This window comes from Bubalus bubalis, chromosome 6 (assembly GCF_019923935.1).
Source record: "Bubalus bubalis isolate 160015118507 breed Murrah chromosome 6, NDDB_SH_1, whole genome shotgun sequence".
Classification (NCBI taxonomy): domain Eukaryota; kingdom Metazoa; phylum Chordata; class Mammalia; order Artiodactyla; family Bovidae; genus Bubalus; species Bubalus bubalis.
This window is the reverse complement of record NC_059162.1, coordinates 33,301,538-33,324,110: the sequence shown is the minus strand read 5'-3', so window position 1 is coordinate 33,324,110 and position 22,573 is coordinate 33,301,538. Positions and strand designations below refer to the sequence as shown.

At 46.8% G+C, this 22,573-nt stretch overlaps 1 long non-coding RNA gene across 2 annotated transcripts in view; it reads right to left on the bottom strand.

The window, feature by feature from the left end:
- Positions 1-10,263: 10,263 nt before the first annotated feature.
- The window catches only part of LOC123334028, a 39,115-nt gene continuing 26,805 nt past the window's right edge, over positions 10,264-22,573 (bottom strand). The window contains exons 3-4 of one of the 2 annotated variants that reach the window (XR_006551761.2): positions 15,061-22,130; positions 10,264-12,589 (exon numbers count right to left, since the gene is read on the bottom strand). This is a non-coding gene — a long non-coding RNA (uncharacterized LOC123334028). The remainder of the gene's footprint in view (positions 12,590-15,060; positions 22,131-22,573) is intronic. The other variant, XR_006551762.2, reaches the window with a different exon arrangement.

The window sequence follows — 22,573 nt, the reverse complement described above, 5'->3', positions numbered from 1 at the left end:
CCAACTCTTTGCAACCCCATGGACTCATGGAATTCTCCATGCCAGAATACTAGAGTGGGTAGCCTTTCCTTTCTCCAGGGGATCTTCCCAACCCAGGGATCAAACCCAGGTCTCCTGCATTGCAGGCATTCTTTACCAGGTGAGCCACAAGGGAAGCCCAAATGTAGGCTCACCCTAAAAATGTGATATGGTTGTATTAGAGTTATGGGCTTCCCAGGTGGCTCAGTGGTAAATAATCTGCCTGCCAACCAGGGGAGGAGAGTTTGACCCCTGGGTGGGGAAGATCCCTTGGAGAAGGAAACGGCAACCCACTCCAGTATTGTTGCCTGGGAAATCCCATGGACAGAGGAGCCTGGCAGGCTAAAGTCCATGGAGTCTCAAAGAGTTGGACATGATATATCCTACAACAATAATGATAGGATCACACTATGTGCATATTTACAATACCCTTTCTTTGTGTGAGAAGTATAAAGAATTCTCCAGAGAGACTCATCAAAGAATAAATCAAAGTTTCCTTCGGAAGGTCACCTCTCTAGACCTTGATTTCTTTATTCGTAAACTGAGATGATTTTGAGTCTGTGGTTTTCCACCAGGGATGACTTTGCTCCCCTGGAGTCATTTGGCAGCACCTGGAGATATTTTTGATTGTAACAATGTGAAATATGTGGTGTTACTGGCTTCTAAGGATGCTGCCAAACATTGTACAACTCACAGAACAGAGCCTCACAGCAAAAAAAATTATTTGGCTAAAATGTCAATAGTGTCAAGGTTTAGAAATCCTGGAGTAAATGATCTCTAAGTTACAGTCAAGCTATAAGACTATCTACCCATCTGTATGAGTATTAAAAACATACATGAGCATGTGTAATTAAGACCTCCTGAATTTTGATGGCAAGGCCCAAGGCCTTTATCTCAGGTATCAGGAGGGCTTCCTGTTTCTGTCCTTACCTCCTGGGGCTGCCTTCCAGACTAAGCAGACCCAGGGCCACCTGCTGCCATCTTATCTGTCACTCCCAACATCAACAGAACATTCATCATCAAAGAAGGCATTTTCAGGGCTTCCCTTGTGGCACAGTGGATAGGAATCTGCCTGCCAATGCAGAGGACACAGGTTGGATCCTTGGTCCGGGAAGATTCCACATGCTGTGGAGCAAATAAGCCCGTCTGCCACAACTACTGAGCCTGTGTGCTACAACGACTGAAGTCTGGGGGCCTAAAGCCCTGTGCTCTGCAACAAGAGAAGCCACTGCAATGGGAAGCCCGTGCACCACAATTAAGAGAAGCCCCTGCTCACTGCAACTAGAAAAAGCCTGCACACAGCAAATGAAGACCTAGTGCAGCCAAAAGTAAATAAATTTTTAAAAGAAAGCGTTTTCAGTTAGAGAAGCTTGATGGGGTAGGGATAGGGTCCGTGATGGCATCACTCTGTTGATCTGCTAGGTTATCACTCATCACTGGACTGTTCTCACTGTCAAATTTCTCTCATTGTCTGGTCAACTCTGTTCCTGCCTGTCAGCCATGTCTGCCAGGGAATCAGGAGTGCAATCTTACTTCTCTGTGTCATGTCCATTTCTTTCCTCCTTTGGGACTTAGATCTGCCAGTTCTGAAGAGTTACCTTCGTCTGAGCAGGGGACTCAAGCTTCTCACTTCTCCCTGGAGACTTGAATTCACTGTCCTAAGAGAGCATTGAGATTCAAGCTGTGAGCTCTTCTACTGGGATTTAGAATACAAGAAAATGTTTGATGTGAATACCAATGGCACGTGGGACCTCTTCTCCCTCCTGCACCCATGGCAGACATCACTAATCAATCACAAAACTTTTTCCATTTGAACTGGAGCATTGCTAAATACACTAAAGCCAGTTCTGACTCATCAGAACTGGCATGGTCATTTAATCAATTTGCCATCCCAGTCTTTAAATTATTCAGGTGAAGGTGGCAGTAGCTGTTGAGAGAGGTAGGGGATGAGACCTTCAACTAGACGGTAAGTTCCATGAGGGCAAGGACAGGGTCTATTTGATTCATTAGTCTATTCTCAGTATACACAGGAGTGGCTTAATACAAGTGTGTTGAATGAATGAAGAGCCTCCCACCTTATGGTCTCCCTAAGATACACACTGCCTGCTTGGCTTCAGGGGGTGAAAGAACTCTAATCTACAGCTCATGTTCTGAACTAATGCTGGAGAAAGCAGCCTTGGGGAAGGAAGGGACAGAAGGAGGAGAGGTGATTTAGTGAGTGCTATTCTCCGGTAAGAAAAGGGACTGTGGAAATGATGGTTTCCATTATTTCTAAAAGAGGGATAATGGCTGTGAGTGAGAGCTTTGAAAGACCTGGTACTGTGTAACTTCCCTGCATTTATTATTTTTTATTATCCCTTTCCTGTGGTGATTAGAGGGTTTTAGGTATTTTAAGCTATCATTTAGTGAGTGCTATGATCTAACAGCTTTATAAACATTAACCCACTAGACAATGACAAAAGGTTGATTCTCTTTTTACCCCCATTTCTCAGAAATGGAGGCTCAGAGTGGTTAATACATGCCCAGGTGCACTGCTACTGGGGGACTCAGCTCAGATTCACATGCAGGCCAGTGTGCTTGCAAAGCCAATACCATAAATCCTCTAACAGAGAAACAGCCCGAGTGCTTGTGTTTGGTGGCTGCCCTAGGGTGGGAGGAGAGGGTGTTTTAGCTCTCTCCCAAGTTTTAAGAGCTTATTGGGGGAACTGCTTGTTATCAACTCACTTTTGCCGCTTTCCCCCAGCCATTCCGTGTTTGTCAGTCTTGAGGATCTGAAGTCCTGGGCACTCTATATATTTCTGGTCTACTGCCCCATCATTCCCATCACGCCCTGCTTACTGCCCACCACCTGCTATTCTACTGTCTATCACCCTCTGGTCCTCTGTCCCACCATCTCTTCGTTGTCTCCCCCACCATTAGGGCTGCCCAATGTAGTGAATAAAACACAGGATGGCTTTTATTTTTACAGTTAACCTTGAGATTCAAATCACAACAGATAATGTTTTAGTATAAGTATGACCCATTGACTATTTGGGATATACTTACAGTAGGAAATTATTCATTGTTTATCCAAAACTCAAATTTAATTGGCCATCTTATGTTTTATGGAGTGATTCTATCCACTAGATAGCATTGTCGCTAGCTGGCGTCCTCATCATCCCTCGTTGTACTGCCCCACCATCTCCAGGTTCACTGATCCACCGTCCCCTGTGCCATTGCCCGACTACCCCCAGTGGAACTCCTGAGTAACTGTCACCTGTACCCTGCCCAGAGCTGCCCAGTTATCTTTCCCCAGTTTAGCCTCTCCTGGAGCCCTCCTTGAAGCACTCAGCTGCAGCCCTGAGGACAGGACCCTAAGCATACTTTCCCATATCACTCAGATCCTCCCAGGGGCATGGGATTCAGAGGCGGCAGACTCGGGCTTCCTGTAGGGGTGATGAGGGGGCTTCTCGTCGGCAAAGTAATCAAGCTGATGAGCCAAGAAACATTGCCTTAAGGTTTGGAAAACATCACTTCTCCGGTTCTGGACCAAAACAATCATTTTGAGGTGTCTTGAGGATGGGGGTGGGGGATTGAGAGGACGGAGGAATTGTTTTTCCCCCAGACTTGCCAACTGCAGACAGCATAGGTTAATGAGCCGTGGAAGTAGAATTCACTGAGGAAATGATGTGCAGCCACCCCCTGAAGGCTGTAAAGCTCTGGGCTTGGAGCGAGTGGGACCTAGAAGCTCACTGCCTGTTGGGGGTGGTGGGGGTCCGCCCCCACCCCCTTCAGACATAACTAGAGGCAGGAAAGGATTTGGCCTTCATCAAGAACCCATAAATTGAGGAAGACAGGAAGCAGGGCGGGAGCAGGAATTAGAAAATCTGTGCTTTCTGTATCCTCCAACCCTTGTTGTCATATTGCCCAATACAGCCACACATGCACATGCGCACACGTGCGCTCGTGCAGCCTTGTACCCGCGCATGCTCACAGTACAGGAGCTGGGAGCTGCTTCTCATCCCTCTTCTCTTCACGGTAAGCCAGTTTCCTCCAATGTGTAGGCCTCCGTGTGTTCATTTGTCAGACTTAGGAGAAGGACTCGAATCTCTCAGCCTTTTCTGTGAAGGCCCTAGAGTTTAGTATCCCCTCCTGACTATAAACTCCCTGAGGGCAAGGACATGGCTTCAATCCCTGGGTGACTGAGCACCCAGAAATCTCAGGAGAAGCCTCAGGAGGGCCCAGCAGCACCAGCTTCTGTAGCGGCCGCTGTCTCTTGACTTGGACGCTGCCTACAGAGCCAGAGGCTTTTCTCAAATGAGAGCCAGGACCCACCCAGGACGCTCTGGCAGAGGCTGCAGGAGGAACCTGCCTCGGAAGTTGGGACCCTGAATTCACAAGCGAGTCACCCCTGGTACCCTGCACTGCAGTGCCTTGGGTCGAACCAGGATACTGAAGGTGAGAATACACATCTGGCAGGTCCCACCTGGAGTCGTTCACACACTCACAGCCACTGTAGTTGCCTTTTGATTTAGCTTAATTAAGCCATCTGCCCACATTAAACGGTAAATTATCTCCATCACTCCCCTAATCCCAGAGGGAAGAAAGAGATAAAAGAAACTGTCATCCCTGGAGTGGAGCTGAAGGACTCTGCCCTGCTGGTGTCACTTCTCCCCTTTCATGAGAGACAACCTCCAGTATTTACAAAATCTTCTTTTTTTGTCTCCAAAACTAAGTCCATCTGTTGCCTCATTGCTTCCTTTTCCTTTTCTTTTTTTTTAGAGTTAGGAGAGGAGCAGGGCTCACGCATGTCTGACCACAGATAAGCAGAAGATTAGAGCTTTTCTTTGTTTTTCCTCTGCCTTGGGTATTTGCCTGTGACACCATTCTCTTCCAATAAGCCTGTGCTCTTTTGGCCCTCCCTTAGCTCTTGGTTCTGCTGAAGGAGCCCTGTGCAGCTGCAGGTGGAGGGACTCCAGCAAAGCATCTTTGAAGTGACCTGCGAACCTCACCCAGGGTATGAGGATCGAGGGAGACCATAAAGTATTGCATCTCAATCATGTATTGGAATGGACTGTGTCCTTATGATTCTGACACCAATTCCTATATGTTGGTGGTTTTCCCATGCCTCCAAGCAATTCTCAGACGCCAACTGGGTGTCCCACAGTTTAACTCAATGCTGACACTATTTACCTGAGATGGGATCCCACATGACAAGGGCTCAGTCCCTCGAGACTGCCCCAGAGCCCCCACTTCAGATGCCAATCATAAGTCCGGGTTGTCACCTGTTCTTCTGACCACACTGCTATAGATTGGAGGTCCCAATGACCCCCTCCTTGGGTTCAGTTAATTTGCTAGACTGGTTCACAGAACTCAGAGAAGTATTTTACTTACTAGATAACTAGTTTGTTGTCAAACGATATAACTCGACCAACCAGATAGAAGAGAAATGCAGCTTGAGGTGTGCGGAAAGGCTCGGAGCTTCCGTGCCCTCTGAGGCAGCCACCCTCCAAACCCTATCCTTTAGAATTTTTATGGAAGTTTCATTATGTAAGCAGGCTTGATTAAATCACTGCCTATTGGTGATTGAACTCAATCTCCAGCCCCTCTCTTCCCCTTCCCCCAGGTGAGGGGGGCAAAGGGACTAAAGGTTCCAACCCTGTAATCACAAGCGTGGTTGACTTCCCAGCCAATCAGCTTCCTTTCCTTGAGTGTTTTCCAAAAATCACCTCTTTGACATAGCAAAAGACACCTTTATTGCTCTCGTCACAGGAAATTCCAAGAGTTTTAGCTTTGTGCCAGGAAATGGAACAAAGACCAAATGTGTGTTTCTTATTATAGATCAGAATATCACAGCTCTCCTTATGGTGACTGTCATCAGTCAGGAGCCTGAAAGGAGGTCTTCCCAAACCAAATATGCTTACCTCATTCCTTCAAAAAGCATTTATCAAGTACCTACTATGTGACAAGCACCATACTCACCCTGATAGAAACGATTTTCTTAAATGTTGAAAATAACTGTTTTACTGTGGGAAGTGAGGATAGCATATTGATAACTAATATTGGGAATTCACTGTAGGCCACACAGAGTACTGGTTGCAAGCATCTTTTTATGTAATCCAATGAGTGGATTATTCTGAGGTAAATATTTTTGTTATCCCATTTTGCAGATTAGCACACTGAGGCTCAGAGAAATTAATCAAACTCCTTAAGGTCATCTGGCTCAACTGTGGTGTATTTGGAGCCCAAATGTGAATAGGTACGATGATCCCCCTCTTAACCACAGCTTCAGAGAGCTATAGATTACAAATGCAAAATCAAGATTTGTAGAAATTACATCCCCTTGTACTGTATGTGTGATTCTCTTGCTTGGTTATTACATTTAATGTTGTATTCAAACATGATTGCAGGTTGAGGCTACAATGGTTTGGATGGGTGGGAAGAGAGAGGATCTCCCCCAGTAGGGTGAAAGTCATGAAAGAATCTGTCATGAAGACAAAGAAGATTCTCAGACCAGAACTCAGAAGACAGACCCTAGGTCTATGCAAAGGGAATTCCCCCATCTGGACACTGGGGCGGTAGGGGTAGGGGTGGGCTCCAGGAAGGTAGGTGTGAAGATGGGATCCACCATTTTGAAGTAGCTGAGAACTAGGAAATGGGGTAGTGAACCAGGAAAACTTACTATCTACCTTAATACAATTTTAGACCTTCAAAGCTAGTAGTAAGGAGGCCAGACCCCACTGCATCTGACTCCAGGGTTGTTCGAATAATTACTGCTACTTCTACTTTTGAGATTTCCCTGGTGGCTTGCCTGCTAATACAGGAGATGTGGGTTCAATCCCTGGGTCAGGAAGATCCCCTGAAGAAGGAAATGGCAAACTACTCCAGTATTCTTGCCTGGGAAATTTATGGACAGAGGAGTCTAGCAGGCTACAGCCCATGGGGTCACAAAGATTTGGACATGACTTAGTGACTGAGCACACTTCTACTTTTACCTTTGGGCTTTTACTTCCAAAGGTCCAGCTATAGAGAAGACACAAAACCCTGTCTTTGAACGCCATCCCCGAGTGGGCAGGGTATCCTAAAGTCATCTTCCATGGTCCTGTTTCACTTCATTTATTTTTCATTTGTTATTCCTTGAGATCAAATTGCCAATGTCTGTTGGATCATAGAAAAAGCAAGAGAATACCAGAAAAACATCTGCTTCATTGACTCTGCTAAAGCCTTTGATTGTGTGGACCACAACAACTGTGGAAAATTCATAAAGAGATGGGAATATCAGACTACCTTACCAGCCTCCTGAGAAACCTGTATGAGGTCAAGAAGAAACAGTTGGAACTGGACATGAAACAACAGACTCATGCAAAATTGGAAAAGGAGTACATCAAGGCTGTATATTGTCACTCTGCTTATTTAACTTATATGCAGAGTACATCATGAGAAACGCTGGGCTGGAAGAAACACAAGCTGGAATCATGATTGCTGGGGAAAATATCAATAACCTCAGATATGCAGATGATACCACCCTTATGGCCGAAAGAAAAGAGGAACTAAAGAGCTTCTTGATGAAGGTGAAAGAGGAGAGTGAAAATGCTGGCTTAAACTCAACATTCAAAAAACTAAAATCATGGCATCTGGTCCCATCACTTCATGGCAAATAGATGGGGAAACAATGGAAACAGTCACAGACTTTATTTTTTTGGTCTCCAAAATCACTGTAGATGGTGATTGCAGCCATGAAATAAAAAAAAAAACTTGCTCCTTGGAAAAAAGCTATGACAAACCTAGACAGCATATTAAAAAGCAGAGACATTATATTGCTGACAAATGTCCATATAGTCAAAGCTATGGTTTTTCCAGTAGTCATGTATGGATGTGAGAGTTGGACCATCAAGAAGGCTGAATGCTGAAGAATCGATGCTTTTGAACTGTGGTGTTGGAGAAGACTCTCGAGAGTCCCTTGGACTGAAAGGAGATCAAACCAATCCTAAAGGAAATCCTGAATATTTGTTGGAAGGACTGATGCTGAAGCTGAAACTCCAATACTTTGGCCACCTGATGCAAAGAACTGACTGATTGGAAAAGACCCTGATGCTGGGAAAGACTGAAGGCAGAAGAAGGGGATGACAGAAGATGAGATGGTTGGATGGCATCACTGACTCAATGGACATGAGTTTGAGCAAGCTTCTGGGTGTTGGTGAAGGACAGGAAGCCTGGTGTGCTGCAGTCCATGGGGTCGCAAAGAGTCAGACACAAATGAGCAGCTGAACAACAACAAAATCCAAAACTGTATTCTCTTTCTAGTCCAACCCCTATTCTCCTCAGGATTAAGGAGTATCAAAGAAAAGGAGGGATTGAAACTGAGCAGGACCCTGTGGGGCCTTCCTGGGTACAAGGCCCTCCATTTCTGTCCCCTGTTTCTTGCTTGACCTTCCCCAAGTTCCAAAGAGCAGACTCAAGTAGCTAATGATTGGAGCAATAGAGTCACAGGACTCCTAGTTCCTCCTCAACGAATATATATAATAACCTGCTGGTGGCCCTAGTGGTACGGAATCCACCTGCCAATGCAGGAGATGCAGGAGACAGGTTCAATCCGTCGGTCAGAAAGATGCCCTGGAGGAGGGCATGGCAACTCACTCCAATATTCTTGCCTGGAAATCCCATGGACAGAGGAACCTGGTAGACTGCAGTCCATAGGGTCACACAGATTCAGACATGACTGAAGCGACTTAGCATGCAAGCACACCTATCTTCTGGATTTTCTGCAGAAACTAAGACTCCCACCTGGAGGAGCATGGTGACTACATGCTGACCACCAGCACGGAGACCTCACGCTAGTTGGAACCAGAAAGTTGACGATTAAGATTCCCAAAGCATCACCCTATTACCTCACCACCAACCAATCAGAACAGTGTTTATGAGCTGATCATACACCCTATAACCCTCACACTTAAGTGTAAGTCGCTCAGTCATGTCCTACTCTTTGCGACCCCATGGACTATACAGTCCATGGAATTCTCCAGGCCAGAATACTGGAGTGGGTAGCCTTTCCCTTCTCCAGGGGATCTTCCCAACCCAGGGATCGAACCCAGGTCTCCCGCATTGCAGGTGGATTCTTTACCAGCTGAGCCACAGGGAAACCCAAGAATACTGCCGTGGGTAGCCTATCCCTTCTCCAGGGGATCTTCCCGACCCAGGATTCGGACCAGGGTCTCCTGCATTGCAGGTGGATTCTTTACCAACTGAGCTATCAGGGAAGCCTCACACCCAATATTGCCTTTAAAAACTCTTGCCTGAAACTCATCTGGGAGTTCAGGTCTTTGAGCACCAGCTGCCCATTCTCCTTGCTCAGTTCAGTTCAGTTCAGTCGCTCAGTCATGTCCAGCTATTTGCGATTCCATGAATCACAGCACGCCAGGCCTCCCCGTCCATCATCAACTCCCAGAGTTCACTCAAACTCATGTCCATTGAGTCAGTGATGTCATCCAGCCATCTCATCCTCTGTCATCCCCTTCTCCTCCTGCCCCCATCCCTCCCAGCATCAGGGTCTTTTCCAATAAGTCAACTCTTTGCATGAGGTGGCCAAAGTATTGGAGTTTCAGCTTTAGCATCACTCCTTCCAATGAACACCCAGGACTGATCTCCTTTAGAATGGACTGGTTGGATCTCCTTGCAGTCCAAAGGACTCTCAAGAGTCTTCTCCAACACCACAGTTCAAAAGCAACAATTCTTCGGTGTTTAGCTTTCTTTACAGTCCAACTCTCACATCCATACATGACCACTGGAAAAACCATAGCCTTGACTAGACGGACCTTGGTTGGCAAAAGTAATGTCTCTGCTTTTGAATATGCTATCTAGGTTGGTCATAACTTTCCTTCCAAGGAGTAAGCGTCTTTTAATTTCATGGCTGCAGTCACCATCTGCAGTAATTTTGGAGCTCCCAAAAATGAAGTCAGCCACTGTTTCCATTGTTTCCTCATCTATTTCCCATGAAGTGATGGGACCAGATGCCATGATCTTCGTTTTCTGAATGTTGAGCTTTAAGCCAACTTTTTCACTCTCCTCTTTCACGTTCATCCAGAGGCTTTTTAGTCCCTCTTCACTTTCTGCCATAAGGGTGGTGTCATCTATATCTGAGGTTATTGATATTTCTCCTGGCAATCTTGATTCCAGCTTGTGTTTCTTCCAGCCCAGAGTTTCTCATGATGTGCTCTGCATATAAGTTAAATAAGCAGGGTGACAATATACAGCCTTGACGTACTCCTTTTCCTATTTGGAACCAGTCTGTTGTTCCATGTCCAGTTCTGTTGTTTCCTGACCTGCATATAGGTTTCTCAAGAGGGAGGTCAGGTGGTCTAGTATTCCCATCTCCTTGCTCAGGGTCCAGTAATAAGCAAACGCTGCATTTTCCTTCCCCACAGCTGTAGGGTAAATAGATTGGCTTTGCTGTGTGGCCAGTGAGTGGGTTTGCATCTGACTTGGTAATAAAAAAGGAAGGAGCCACTGAGCACTCTGGCTCCTTTGCAGCCAGTGGAGTGGGTAGGAAACTCTCAAGGATGAGAGTAGGTGGTGGAACCTTTAAAAAGAAAATCCCAGGACTTCCCTGGTGGGTCCAATGGTTAAGAATCTGCCTGCCAATGCAGGGAACATGGGTTTGATCCCTGGTCTGAGAAGATTCCATGTGCCACGGGGCACCTGGGCCTGTTCAGTACAATTATTCAGCTCTCATGCCCATGCTTTGCACCAAAAGAAGCCACTGCAGTGAGAAGCCCATGCACCATAATGAAGAGTAGCCCCCACCCCCCGCTCACTGCAACTAGAGAAAGCCCATGCACATCAGTGAAGACCCAGCACAGCCCAAAATAAATAAATCTTTAAAAAAAATGTTATTTTTAAAAAAATGATGCAGTCCCATTGGTGGAGGGTCACTGGGCCTGAGGCAGTGATTGGGGGGGTGTCTGGATGAGATGTGATCCTGAGGCATAAAAGCAGGCCTGGGCTGGTCCCCAGAACTCCTTTGTCAGAAGAGAGAAATGGCCAATCTTCGGGGACGCTCCTCTGGCCAGGGTGGAGACAGCAAGAGTGGCCCGGGTGAGTGTCTTTCCCAGGTCCTCAGCTTGGGGCAGGGTAGGTGCTCAGATGCACAATGGTCCCCTGCTCTTGGGGGCCTTGAAAGGGGTCCTATAGGACCCACAGAGCTGGGTGAGAACAACATGCTTTAGCTTCAAAGGCAGGACTCTCCTGGAGAAGACTAACCACATGTTGTTATTCGTGAATAATGCTAACAACTTCACAAACCACGTAATATTTTGGACATTTCAAAGCTGCCTTAAGGCAGCCTGATGTAGTAGTGGAAAGAGACCAAAACTGAAGTCTGTAAAAAAAAAAAAAAAAAAAAAGAAAAAAACAGGGAAAACTAAAAGCCAAATGACTTTGCCCTTCTTGAGCTTCAGTTTTTGTTTTTTCACCTAAAAATGGGGAGAATAATAACCAAGGAGACCCCTGCTCACTGGTTTAGGGGGGATTAAATGGCACCTAGGTATGAAAGATGAAGGGCTTTGCTATGGAAATGAAAAGCTGTTTTCTCTGAGCATTTTTATCTCCAGTGTTAGTTCCCTAGGTCTGGGGTAACAAAATGCAATAAACAGAGTAGCTTAAAGAACAGAATTTTTTTAAATAATAGAAATGTATCTTCTCGCAGTTCTGGAGGCTAGAAGTCCCAGATCAGGGCCACCTCTGTGTTGGTTCCTTCTGAAGCTGGGAGGAGAGTCTCTTCCATGCCCCTGACTGAGCTCCTGGCAGTTTTCCGGCAGTCTTTGGTGTGGCATGGCATGAACAAGCTTCACACTGATCTCTGCCTTCAACTTCACAAGGCATCCGCCCCCCATCCCATGTGTGTGTTTGTGTCCAGATGTTTCCCTTGTGTAGAGTCACCTGTTGTCTCGGATTAGGGACACACCCTCCTCCAGAATGACCTCATCTTAACTAATTACATCTTCAAAGATCCTATTTCTAAATAAAGTCATATTCTAGCTACCAAGAGTCCTTCAATGTACGAATTTGGAGGGAGCACAATTCAACTCCTAACACATGTGACCCTCCATGGCAGTGGGCAGCCCAGGAGAATGCACAGTGGAGTCAGGTGCAGGGGATGGGGTGAGGCGGGTGAGGTTCTAACTCTTTTAGGTAGGTTCAGTGCTCAGCTGAATTGAGATTTCCACCATCTCTTTTATGAAAAACTTAAACATTTATTAAAATATATTCTGGATACAGAGGATATAAAAATGAATATAGAAATGAATATATAAAAATGAGTGAATGTAGTCCTTGACTACAAGGGAAAAGAGAAACAAACATGTAAACAAATCATTGAAAGGCAATATAATTCATGCAGTAAGAATTCTATATGACAAGAAAAAGGGGGTCCAGGACAGGATTGTCCTGTAATTTTCCTGGAAGGTGGTAACATTAGCATGGAATCTTTGAAGATGGCTAGTGTTCCAGGCAGACAGGAGGCAGAGGCATATCAGTCAGAGGACAAGTACCATAGCATGCAAGTATGCGCCCAGCTTGTTCCGGCTAGATGTGTGAGCTAGGGAGACAGAGGTCAAAGGTAAGTTGGGTCACATATTAAAGGGGTTATCCACAACCTAAGAAAGTGCACTTTTTATCCTATAGCTAAGCCATGGGAAGCTCTTTCTCTACTATTAACCTCTGACCAGACAATGATTTCACTGGTGTAGAAAATGAGGCCAGAGGGGTGGTAGGAGCTAGTATAATGGCTGGTAGATAGCAGGCGCTTGATAAATTCGTGAATGAATGAATGGCTTTTAAGGAGCAGAGTGGAATGAGAGGAGAGCAAGAGTAGGATGAATGAGAAAGCAGAAAAACACAGTCGGGATAATTTACCATAGACCAGGTATAGAGTTGTGAAAGTCTGAATGAACCTCAAAGAAGAGGAGGAATATCTAGGGCCTTAAATGGGTTGAAGGAAGGTGGGAAAGGTGAAAGATGGCCCTAGGGCTGGAGGTCAAGGGAGTTCCTGCCCACTGAGCTCCACTGTCTCTCTGAAGTCTGGCTCCTGAGGGAAAGGAGGGACGAGGCTGTGGAAGCAAGCAGTGAGGTGTGGGGGGAGCTAAGAGCTGGGCATAGCAGCCCCAAGGTCAAAGGGAGATGCTGGGTCATGAGCCAAGCATGGGGATTTGGAAGGCAGGTATAGAAGGAAAAGGGGGTCTGTAGTAGGTGTAGTAGTGTCCTCCCCAAATTCATGTCCACCCAGAACCTAAGAATGTGAACTTGTTTGGATATAGGGTCTTTGTAGATGTAATTAGGTAAGGATTGAGATGAGGTCATTCTAGATTGAAAAGTGAAAGGAAGTGTTCGTTGCTCAGTTGTGTCCTTGTCTTTGTGACCCCATGGATTGTAGCCCACCAGGATCTTCAGTCCATGGAATTCTCTAGGCAAAGAATACTGGATTAGGTAGCCATTCCCTTCTCCAGAGGATCTCATCAGCCCAGAGATCAAACCTGGGTCTCCTGCATTGCAGGCAGATTCTTTACTATCTGAGCCACCACAGAAGCCCATTCACTCTAATGGGCCTTAGATTCAATGACTGGTGTTGTAAGAGACAGAAATGGACCCACAGGGACGAAAGCCATGTGAAGATAAGGCAGAGATTGGAGTGATGCTGCCACAAGCCAAGAGATGCCAGGAACCACCAAGAGTTGGAAGAGGCAAGGATTTTCCCCTAGAGCTTTCAGAGGGAGTGCAGCACTGCCAACACTTGGATTTTGGACTTCTAGCCACTAGAACTGTGAGACAATAAATTTCCCATTGTTTTAAGACCCCATCCCCACCCCCAGCTCATGGTACTTTGTTACAGCAGCCATAGGACACTAACACAGGGCCAGATCACAAGAGGCTGGGCCAAACAGTCAACCAAGAAAAGGACACCTAGTCAGGGAAGGGGTGAGCTCAGGAGGGGCTGACAGACTTAGCGGGGTTGAGAGCTGAAGGTCTCGAGGAAGAATGAGGGGTTTGGGGAAAAGCTGAAAGGACAAGATTTGCAGCCAGAGGGTGGCATATTTGAAATTAAGGGTTCAGAGGAATGAAGCAGCTCCAGGTACTGTCAGATCAATCTCTCTCAGAGAATGTAAACTCCCTGGTAAACAAACTCACCCTAAACAGGCAAGGTGGTTTTATCCTACCTTGAACCTGCATTTTATTTTATTTTTATTAGTGTTACTTTGAATTTCAATTTTATTTATTTATGGCCGCGTTGGGTCTTAGTTGCAGCATGCAGGATGTTTTGTTGCAGGGCATGCGGGCACAAATGGTTGTGTTGCGAGAGTTGCCCTGCTGCATATGGGATCCTAGTTCCCCAGTCAGGGATCCAACCCATGTCCCCTGCATTGGAAGCTGAATTCTTAACCACTGGACCACTGGGGAAGTCCCTCAAGTCTGCATTTTTAAATCCAAGCCAAAAGAGGAGCCTACAATTTCTTCCGAAGAATTACTATCAGCTGTCTCCATTTTGTGACATTTCAGACACTGTCTGAGAGTCTGTGCTCTAGGAAGGAGGGTATGTGGACGGGGAAGGGGGCAAGGTGCCCGAATCACAACCCATGCATGGGTGTCCCCAGACTTTCAGAGGGAGGCGCACCCTGGGACTTACAGAAAGGTGTGCAGCTCCTGGGGACCGCTGGGACACTAAGTTGCAGAGAAAACAAAACGCACTAAGATGGCAGTCAGGGTAAACCTAGACTATTTGGAGGAATTCAGAAGGAAAAACCCCAAGCAGAATCTGAAGGCAATTAAGTGACATCTCTAGTGCGTGCCAGAGAAGAGCTGTGTTGCTCTGGGGCCAGGAATCACTCAATTAAATAGCAAAAGCCCAAAGGGAAACAGAGGCTCAGTGCCTCCCCTTCTCAGAAATGAAGCGCAGCTCCCTGACCTGTCCCCGCCGTGTGCCCTCTGCCCCCAGCTCTGGCACCACCAGCTGCCTGCAGTGCAGCCCTCCTCTCCCTCCTCACCCTGGGCCCCAACATGGATGGGTCCTCTCACCTCTGCTGCTCTCTGGCCCTGCTCCAGGCTGCTCCCTGTCCCCCCCTCCAGGACTTTCTAGCCAAGATGCAAGCGGCTCCCTTCTCCACCTCCTCTCGACATGACCCTAATGTGTGAACGGGAAGGAGCCTTTGTTGAGTGGGAAGTGCAGAGGCAGTGCTGGAGCAACACTGTCTTCTGTGGACAGCAGCTGGGCTGAGAGGGCTCTGATCTCGGGCCCAGCTCCTAAGCCCCTGCTCAGTCCCGCGTGGGCCCTTCTATTTGTCCCCAGAAGTGCCAGGGGCATAGCCCCACACCACCATGTCTTCACATGCTCTATCTCCAGCCCACCCTTCTTTCCCTGCCACACACTGGGCCCCCTTCCTCCTCAACCTCTCCCCAGCTCTTTCTCCAAATGCTCCATGTGAGAGGAACGAGTTGGGGCAGAAGTAATTTAGTTTTCATAGCCCAGTGCCAGGATCAGCCAAGCACTATTCCAAGGCCATGTTTTCCAGATGGGAATGTACTCAATGGAGGCATCTCTTGCTGAGGAGACAGCAGATCTCCTAGAGCATCACATTCATCTCCTCTTGGTACTCATAGCAGTGGGGAGAGAGCAGGCTTCTTCCCCTCTCCCTGGGCTTCTCCCCTTTCAGATCTGGTTTTCAGCCAGCTCTCCCATGTGAGAAGAGCCAGAGGCTGGGGACCTGGTAAGGCAAAGTGGAAGAATACGTCAAAGAGCAGTGAATTTCTAGGTCATAAGCTAGACGTCTGGATGGCATGGAGGGGTGATTCTTTTGAGTCACCATTAGTGAAATATTTATTGAGCTGTGAAGGGAAATGCTGCAGAGTAAAGCAGAGAACTAACAACTGAATTAAAAGCTAGGAATTCTTGTCCTCACACCATTGCCTCGCTGCAAGGGATGGGTAAGTCCTTTGCCCTCCAGTTAAGAGAGAACCTGTAGTTGAACCTCACATCCTGAAGAGGAGGAAGTGGAAAGTCTGCACTACCCCCCAGCTGCAGTTCCAGACAGACTGAGGCAAGGATGACATCAGGGACCTGCCCAGGGTCTGCCCTCTGTCTTGCCCAGCACTAATTGGTTTGGGAAACCTTGGACCTGTTTGACCCACAGAGAAGCCACTGGCTTTCCTTCCGAGTAGCCCTAAGAGGGGCAGCCTCAGGTGGACATTAGGAGACTGGGCCAACCCCGAGCAGGAAACAGAAAGACAGCTGAGATGATTAAGGGACCATCTGCAGGGGTGGGACAAGAGGTACTGAGGCAGCTAGAGCAACGGCAGGAAGCTGTTCCCACCACAGGCCTGAGAGGGTGTTCTCAGGACCCAGGGAGAGTGAGTGGAACAAATACCCCATACTCTTTCTGAAGGCTTCTGATCTCCTCCTGAAGCTTCCTGTTCATCCAACCCAAACTGAAAGGCAGAGGACAAGGAGCCTTGTGATAGAGGTGAGTCTCCTGAAGCACAGAGGGAGCCTTGGGTTGGGAACAAAGCGAAGTCACAAGCCAGCAGAGGGGGCATTGTGGACTGCACACTCCAGCAGAAAGAGCAAGCCCTCCAGAGCCAGTAGTGAAGATGGTTTCTTATTTGCTTGCTTGTAGCTGTGTGATCTTGGGCAAGTCACTGCATTCTCTGGGCTTGATTTTCTCCTTGGGACTAAGTATACCTTCTTATTAGAGTGGTTGTGGGGATTAAATGAGGTGCTGGTGTAAAAGCATCAGCAATTTACTGGGTGTTTATTGTTTATCAAGGTCAGTTTCCCTTCCTTTCAGAGTCCCCCCTTCCAAGCTCTGATGAAAAGAGGCACTGGGGCAGAATGGGATGGAGAAAATATATAAACTTCAGATTTGGACACTGGCTCCACAGCTCTTAGCTGTATGACCTTGGGCAAATCATGTATCCTCTCTAATTTGTTTTCTTAGTAGTTAAAAAGCAATATGCAGCTCATAAAGTTGTTGTGAGGATTAGAAATTATTTAGGGCATCTAGTAAGGTATTGGGTTCATCATGGTACATGGGCCCTTAAGTCAGATTAACTCAAATCCAAAGTTCCTACTTGTTAACTATGTGACCATGCACAAGTTTTTGGATCTGTCTGAGCCTCAGTTTCTTTATCTATAAAACCGGGATAATAGGCACCTTTCTCTTAGAGTCACAATAATGAAATGAAGTAACGGGCATACAATCTACCAGGCAAATGGTCCACCCTCAAAAGTTTGCTACTGTTATTGATTGTTATTGATATCACTCTTGCAATATTTCTTTCCCCAATCAACCATCCAAACTATCTGTCTGTTCAGATACCAGTATCTTCACTGGAGAAAAGCAAGTAGGGCTTGGGAGGAGGTTAGACATACAGCTCAGCTAGAGGTTTCAGGGCAGGAAATGGCTCGGTCTAATTGACAAATGCCTTGTCCAGCACACATATACAGACAAGAGGTTCGGTTCAGCCTGTAATTCTCCCTGACAGGTCACCCAGGCAACAGGAAGGACTGTCCTGCTATCCCATCCTCACCCCCCACCCCCACCCCAGATTGCCTGATTCCTTGATGTGACTCTGACTGGCTTTCAGCTAGATGAAAACAGAGGGAAAGGGATTGTATGGTACAATGAACCTGGAACTGTATTCCCCCAATAAAAATTTGCTGAACAGTTATCTTGTACAAGGCACCATTGGAGACTTAATGTAACTAGCCCTCATCAATTTCAACAATTTTATGAAATTAGTGTTGTTGGAATAGTAATATTAGTAATATTGGAAGTTGGAGCCCAGAGAGGTTAGGGAACTTGGCCAGCATCACACCAATGATAATTGATGAAGTCCTCCTTTGAAATCAGGTCTGATTGTTCCCAAAGCATGGCCCATGTGTTGAACATCAGTGGAGGGGGTTGAGAAGAGGATGGAAAGACAGGGGTAAGGAATAATCCTGAAACAGATGTGAGCAGTGTGGTCTGCCTACCCTGGTCATTTCCCTAGGGGGGCTGGATACAGAAGACCTCTGGGGTCCTTCCCCTCTGATACCTTGTGAACCAAACCCTCACTCCCTGGACTGTGGAGGGGAGAGAGAACCATCCTCTGTTTCCCAGGCTCCAGAAATTCACCTTCTTTCCTCTTCCCCTTCTCAGTCCCTTGGGCCCTTGATCGCTTTTCCTACCCTGAGTCTCAGAAAGCCTCATAGCTAATGATTTCCTATGCTAATTATCTTCAAGCTGTGTCCCAGAGGATGCCTGGAGAGCAAGGGTGGGCTTTCAGACAGAACTGAGGGGAAACTTTCTTTCATCACGCACCCACATGCTTTGGGCACTTAATCTGCCATTCTATCAGGCTGGTTTGTGGTCTCTGGTGCTGGCTGAAGGGTAAAGTGTTGTGGGGAGGGGTAACCAGACCCCTACAACCTCAGTCCACCCCTTCAGAGCAAGGGTGCTCTTCTTGGAATCTCTGTAGCCAGGACAAGACCAGAGAAGCAGGAGGCCCCCCATGGAGTTGCCTGGGAGGGGAAGCATATGGCCCTGTGCCCCTCAGAACTGGACCCCAAGGCTGTGTTCTAAGTTTTTTCACTGATTCCACAATCAACTATGGAGCACTTCGTCCATGTGAGGGCCAAATCTGACAGCATCCTGCCTTCAAATTGCTTCAGTCTAGTAGGAGTGATAAAACATGTATATGGCCCCAAAATGCCGAGGCATGAAAGTTATCCAGACCTGTCTGTGGCACTCATGAGAGTTACAGAGGATCAGAGGAGGGAGAGATGGCTGGTTGGCAGTGGGAGGAGGGGGCTGCTTACATAGTGCTCACCCTGGGCCAGCCAGTGTTCTCAGTGCTTTGCATACAGTCACTCTTTTAATCCGCACAACTACGCTGCCATTTTACAGAAGAGAAAACAGGCATGGAGAGGCTGATGACTTTCCCAAGGGCCCAAAACTGGTAAGTGGATTTGATCAGGTTGGGTGGTGCTCTTAACCCCTAGGTTATTCTGCCTGCTTCTGCCCTGTCCTCATGTCTCACTGCCTAATTGTCAACACGCAGTTATAGAAATGAGCACTAATGTCTTCACTGCCGCTCTTATATTCAGTGTTAAAAAAAAAATCACTGTATCTGCAGGCATGTTCCTATGTGTTATTGCTGGATTATAAGCTACAAAGAATCTCATTCAGCTACACTTATTGAGTGTCTGCCAAGAGCCAGACACTGTTGTAGCTGCTTTTGCATATTCTAGGTCAATTTACTTCTTGCAACAGCCGTGGGAAATAATGCCAATTTCCCCTATTTTCGAGAGGAGGAAAATGGAAGACAGACAGGAAAGAGACTTGCTACACCAATACTTGTGGAACTAAGCTTTGGACACCCTTCTTCTAACACCAACTTACTACTTTAAATTTTAAAGATTAACATTAATACTGTTGATCTTTACACTATGGAACCCCATTCAGCACAGCCTAGAATGAGTATCCTTTTCATCGGCTTTTGTTTGTTTGTTTTTGCATGTAAGACAGGCTTTTTTTTTTTTTTAGAACTAGCATCTTAACTCAACATTAAAGAGCATGGAACATGAGCATCTTAACTCTTAACATTAAAGAACATGAAACATTTGGCTCTGAGTTTAAGTTTTCTATTACTGTAGATATGTAAACTTGGGAGACTCTCCTCAAATCTTTGAACCTCGGTTTCCTCATCTAGTAAATGGGGATTATAATAACCGACCCCATAATGGTACTGTGAAGCTTACATTCAACAGCATACAGAAAGTGCCAAGAACTGTGCATGGCATCCAGCGAATGGTAGCTATTCTTTATGGAGAGCTGCAGAGCATGGATGCAGTAAACACATATTGGGGTAAGGGCTTTTACACAGTAACCTAACACATATCATTTCATCCCATCAGTAAACCTGTGAGATAGATGTTCCCATTTAGGAGATAGATTGCTCACAAATAGTAACTGACACAGCAAACTTTCACATGCATGACTCAGGACTGTCCATCCTAGGGCCCTTCCATCATCTATACCAATGGCCATGTTGGTCCTACCATCCAGGGAAAGGTTGGGAGATTCCTATGATGGGACAGATGCCTAGAGGTGCTTTATAAACAAAAGGACCACAAAACACCAGTGGTGATTGTATGGAGCTTCTTGCCTGTTGTGAAGACAGAGTAATCCCTCTAAGACACACTTACCAAGGTGTTCCCAGACACATCAACCCCATGAGATGTTTTAGGAAAAAAAAAGAGGGAGTCGGTTCTTGACCAAATTTATTTGGCTGTAGCCTGTCCAGCCTCATAGAAAGCCACTTGTTTTGCTTATAAGTTCTGGCTTAGAAAATTCCTAGATCTTCAGCTTCAGAGAAGACAATGGCAACCCACTCCAGTACTCTTGCCTGGAAAATCCCAGGGACAGCGGAGCCTGGTAGGCTGCCGTCCATGGGGTCGCACAAAGTCGGACACGACTGAAATGACTTAGTAGCAGCAGCAGATCTTCAGCTTGGTTAGAAATTCTCTATCTGGAATCTAGCCATTGGGTTCAGGTGTATGGTGGTTTTGAGTGAAGGTTTATTGGTTAAGCTATTGATGACAGCCTACCCACCCCACCCCCCGGAGGGGCTGCGGGAAGATAAGACCATGAAGTGAGGAGGTTCCTGCTTCACCTAATGGGAGCCGTATCTGGCATTAACTGTGTGAGCCCTGTGGTCCAGAGTGCATCTTTGTGAGGTTGGCTTTACTTGCTGACCTTCTCCTAGTCAGTGCCCTTACCAGTTGCCTTCTATCCTTTACTTGGTATAGTAGATGTTCTCTGCCATCCTGAGTACCTGTCTTGGGGTCCTAGGTCCATGGGGATCCTCATGCATGGAGATCCTAGACTCCCACATCCTTTAACTTGGAAAATTACAATGTACATAATATTTTAGTTGATCATGCATCTCTTTATCCTATAATACCTATAAATATCCTAAAACTCACCTTGGGAAACATTGTCTTCGTGAAAGAAATCCCAAGTACCATTGTCTTAATGGAAGAGATCCCAAGTTTCAAAAACCTCTTAATGAGCCTCCATTTCTGAGTAATCAATAAAAAGGCATTAAGGCTTACCATGGGCAAGGTCCCATGGGACAACGTGGAGAATGTGGGAGGCTGCAGAGCTGTACTTAGCCCCAGAGCCTGCCCTCAAGGAATCCACAGCCTGATGGAGGGAGGGAATGCACCACTGAGGCTCAAGGAGGACAAGTGTGGTGTGGTGCCAAAGGTCAGGTCAGAAGGGCCCTGGTGGTGTTCTAGGAGATGTACCCAGGGGAAGGCCAGGAGAGAAAAGGAGTTGGGTGGCAGACTGGTGGTGAAGGTCCAGGCACCAAGGGTGTTCCTTCAAAGAAGAAGAGGAAAGGCAACCCAGTTTGGAACCAAAGAAAGCAATCCCAAGTGAGGCTGAGAACTCAGCCAGGTATGCCATCAGGTGTGGAGGAGGAGACTTGGCAGGGTCCCGCTGAGCGAGTGGCAGAGTGGTGGAAGAGCAGCCACCACCAAAGCCCCGCACAGAAGGAGCATCCATGAATAAGACGTCTTGGCTGCTCCCAGGGACGGGGGAGGCGGTGGGAAGCTGGTCCCAAGAGAGCAGTCTGGGGGAGAGCTGGCTGGGCCCAGCTCGGAAAGCTCTGACTCTAGAATCATAAAGCAGTGGGTAGGAAGAAGTGGCTTACATTGGTTGTCCCTAACACTGTCCTGTGCACTTCCCTGTGGACCAGAAAACAAAACAAAACTCAATCTGAACTTCACTTCATTCTGAGAGTTAAACACTGGAGTTAGTCATCCAATAAATATTTATGGAGCACCTGCTCTGTGAAAGATAGTACACTGGCCTCCCCTGGGTCTCCATCCTTCAGAGGAGAGAAGGCTGGGGTCAAAGCCATGCATGGGTCACAACAGCTTTTAGTGCCAGTCAATGCTTAAGGGGCACTGGATGGACTGTATCAGCCACAGGGCCTGCATTCATCTTCTCATTTGTCCATTCCGAGCCAGGAGCTGCAATCTGACTTCAGGCAGGGAGAAAGTCTCTCTGGTGGTCAGAGTGGGCTTCATTCCATTCTGCCAGCTGATACGAAGGTGCATGAAGGACAAGGAAATTAAAACTATAAAACCTCATGTACGTGCTTTTGACAGAACCGAGGACCACTGCCACCTATTGGGTGTTAGGAGACAGAGAATACGTTACAGAGGTGGTGTGCGGAGCAGATGTGAATGGTGATGGAGAGGGAGGGCGTTTCTTGAGTAGAAGAGAAATGAGTGGGTTTAGTGCTAGCTCACAGCGCACTGTGAATAATCTTGGCTATATGCAGAGGTACAAGCCTTTCATAGGCCCATCACGTGTCATATGTGAGCTAGAGGGAAAAAAGGTGAGTAGCCTAGGCTTGAGAAGCCTGGGCTGGAGAAGAGGAAGAGGTTGTAACACACCCAAGTCCTGCTAAGGAGTCTGGCCCTTACTGGGGAGTCATTGAGGGTCCACTGGAAGATGCTACACAGAGCAGGATATCTTAC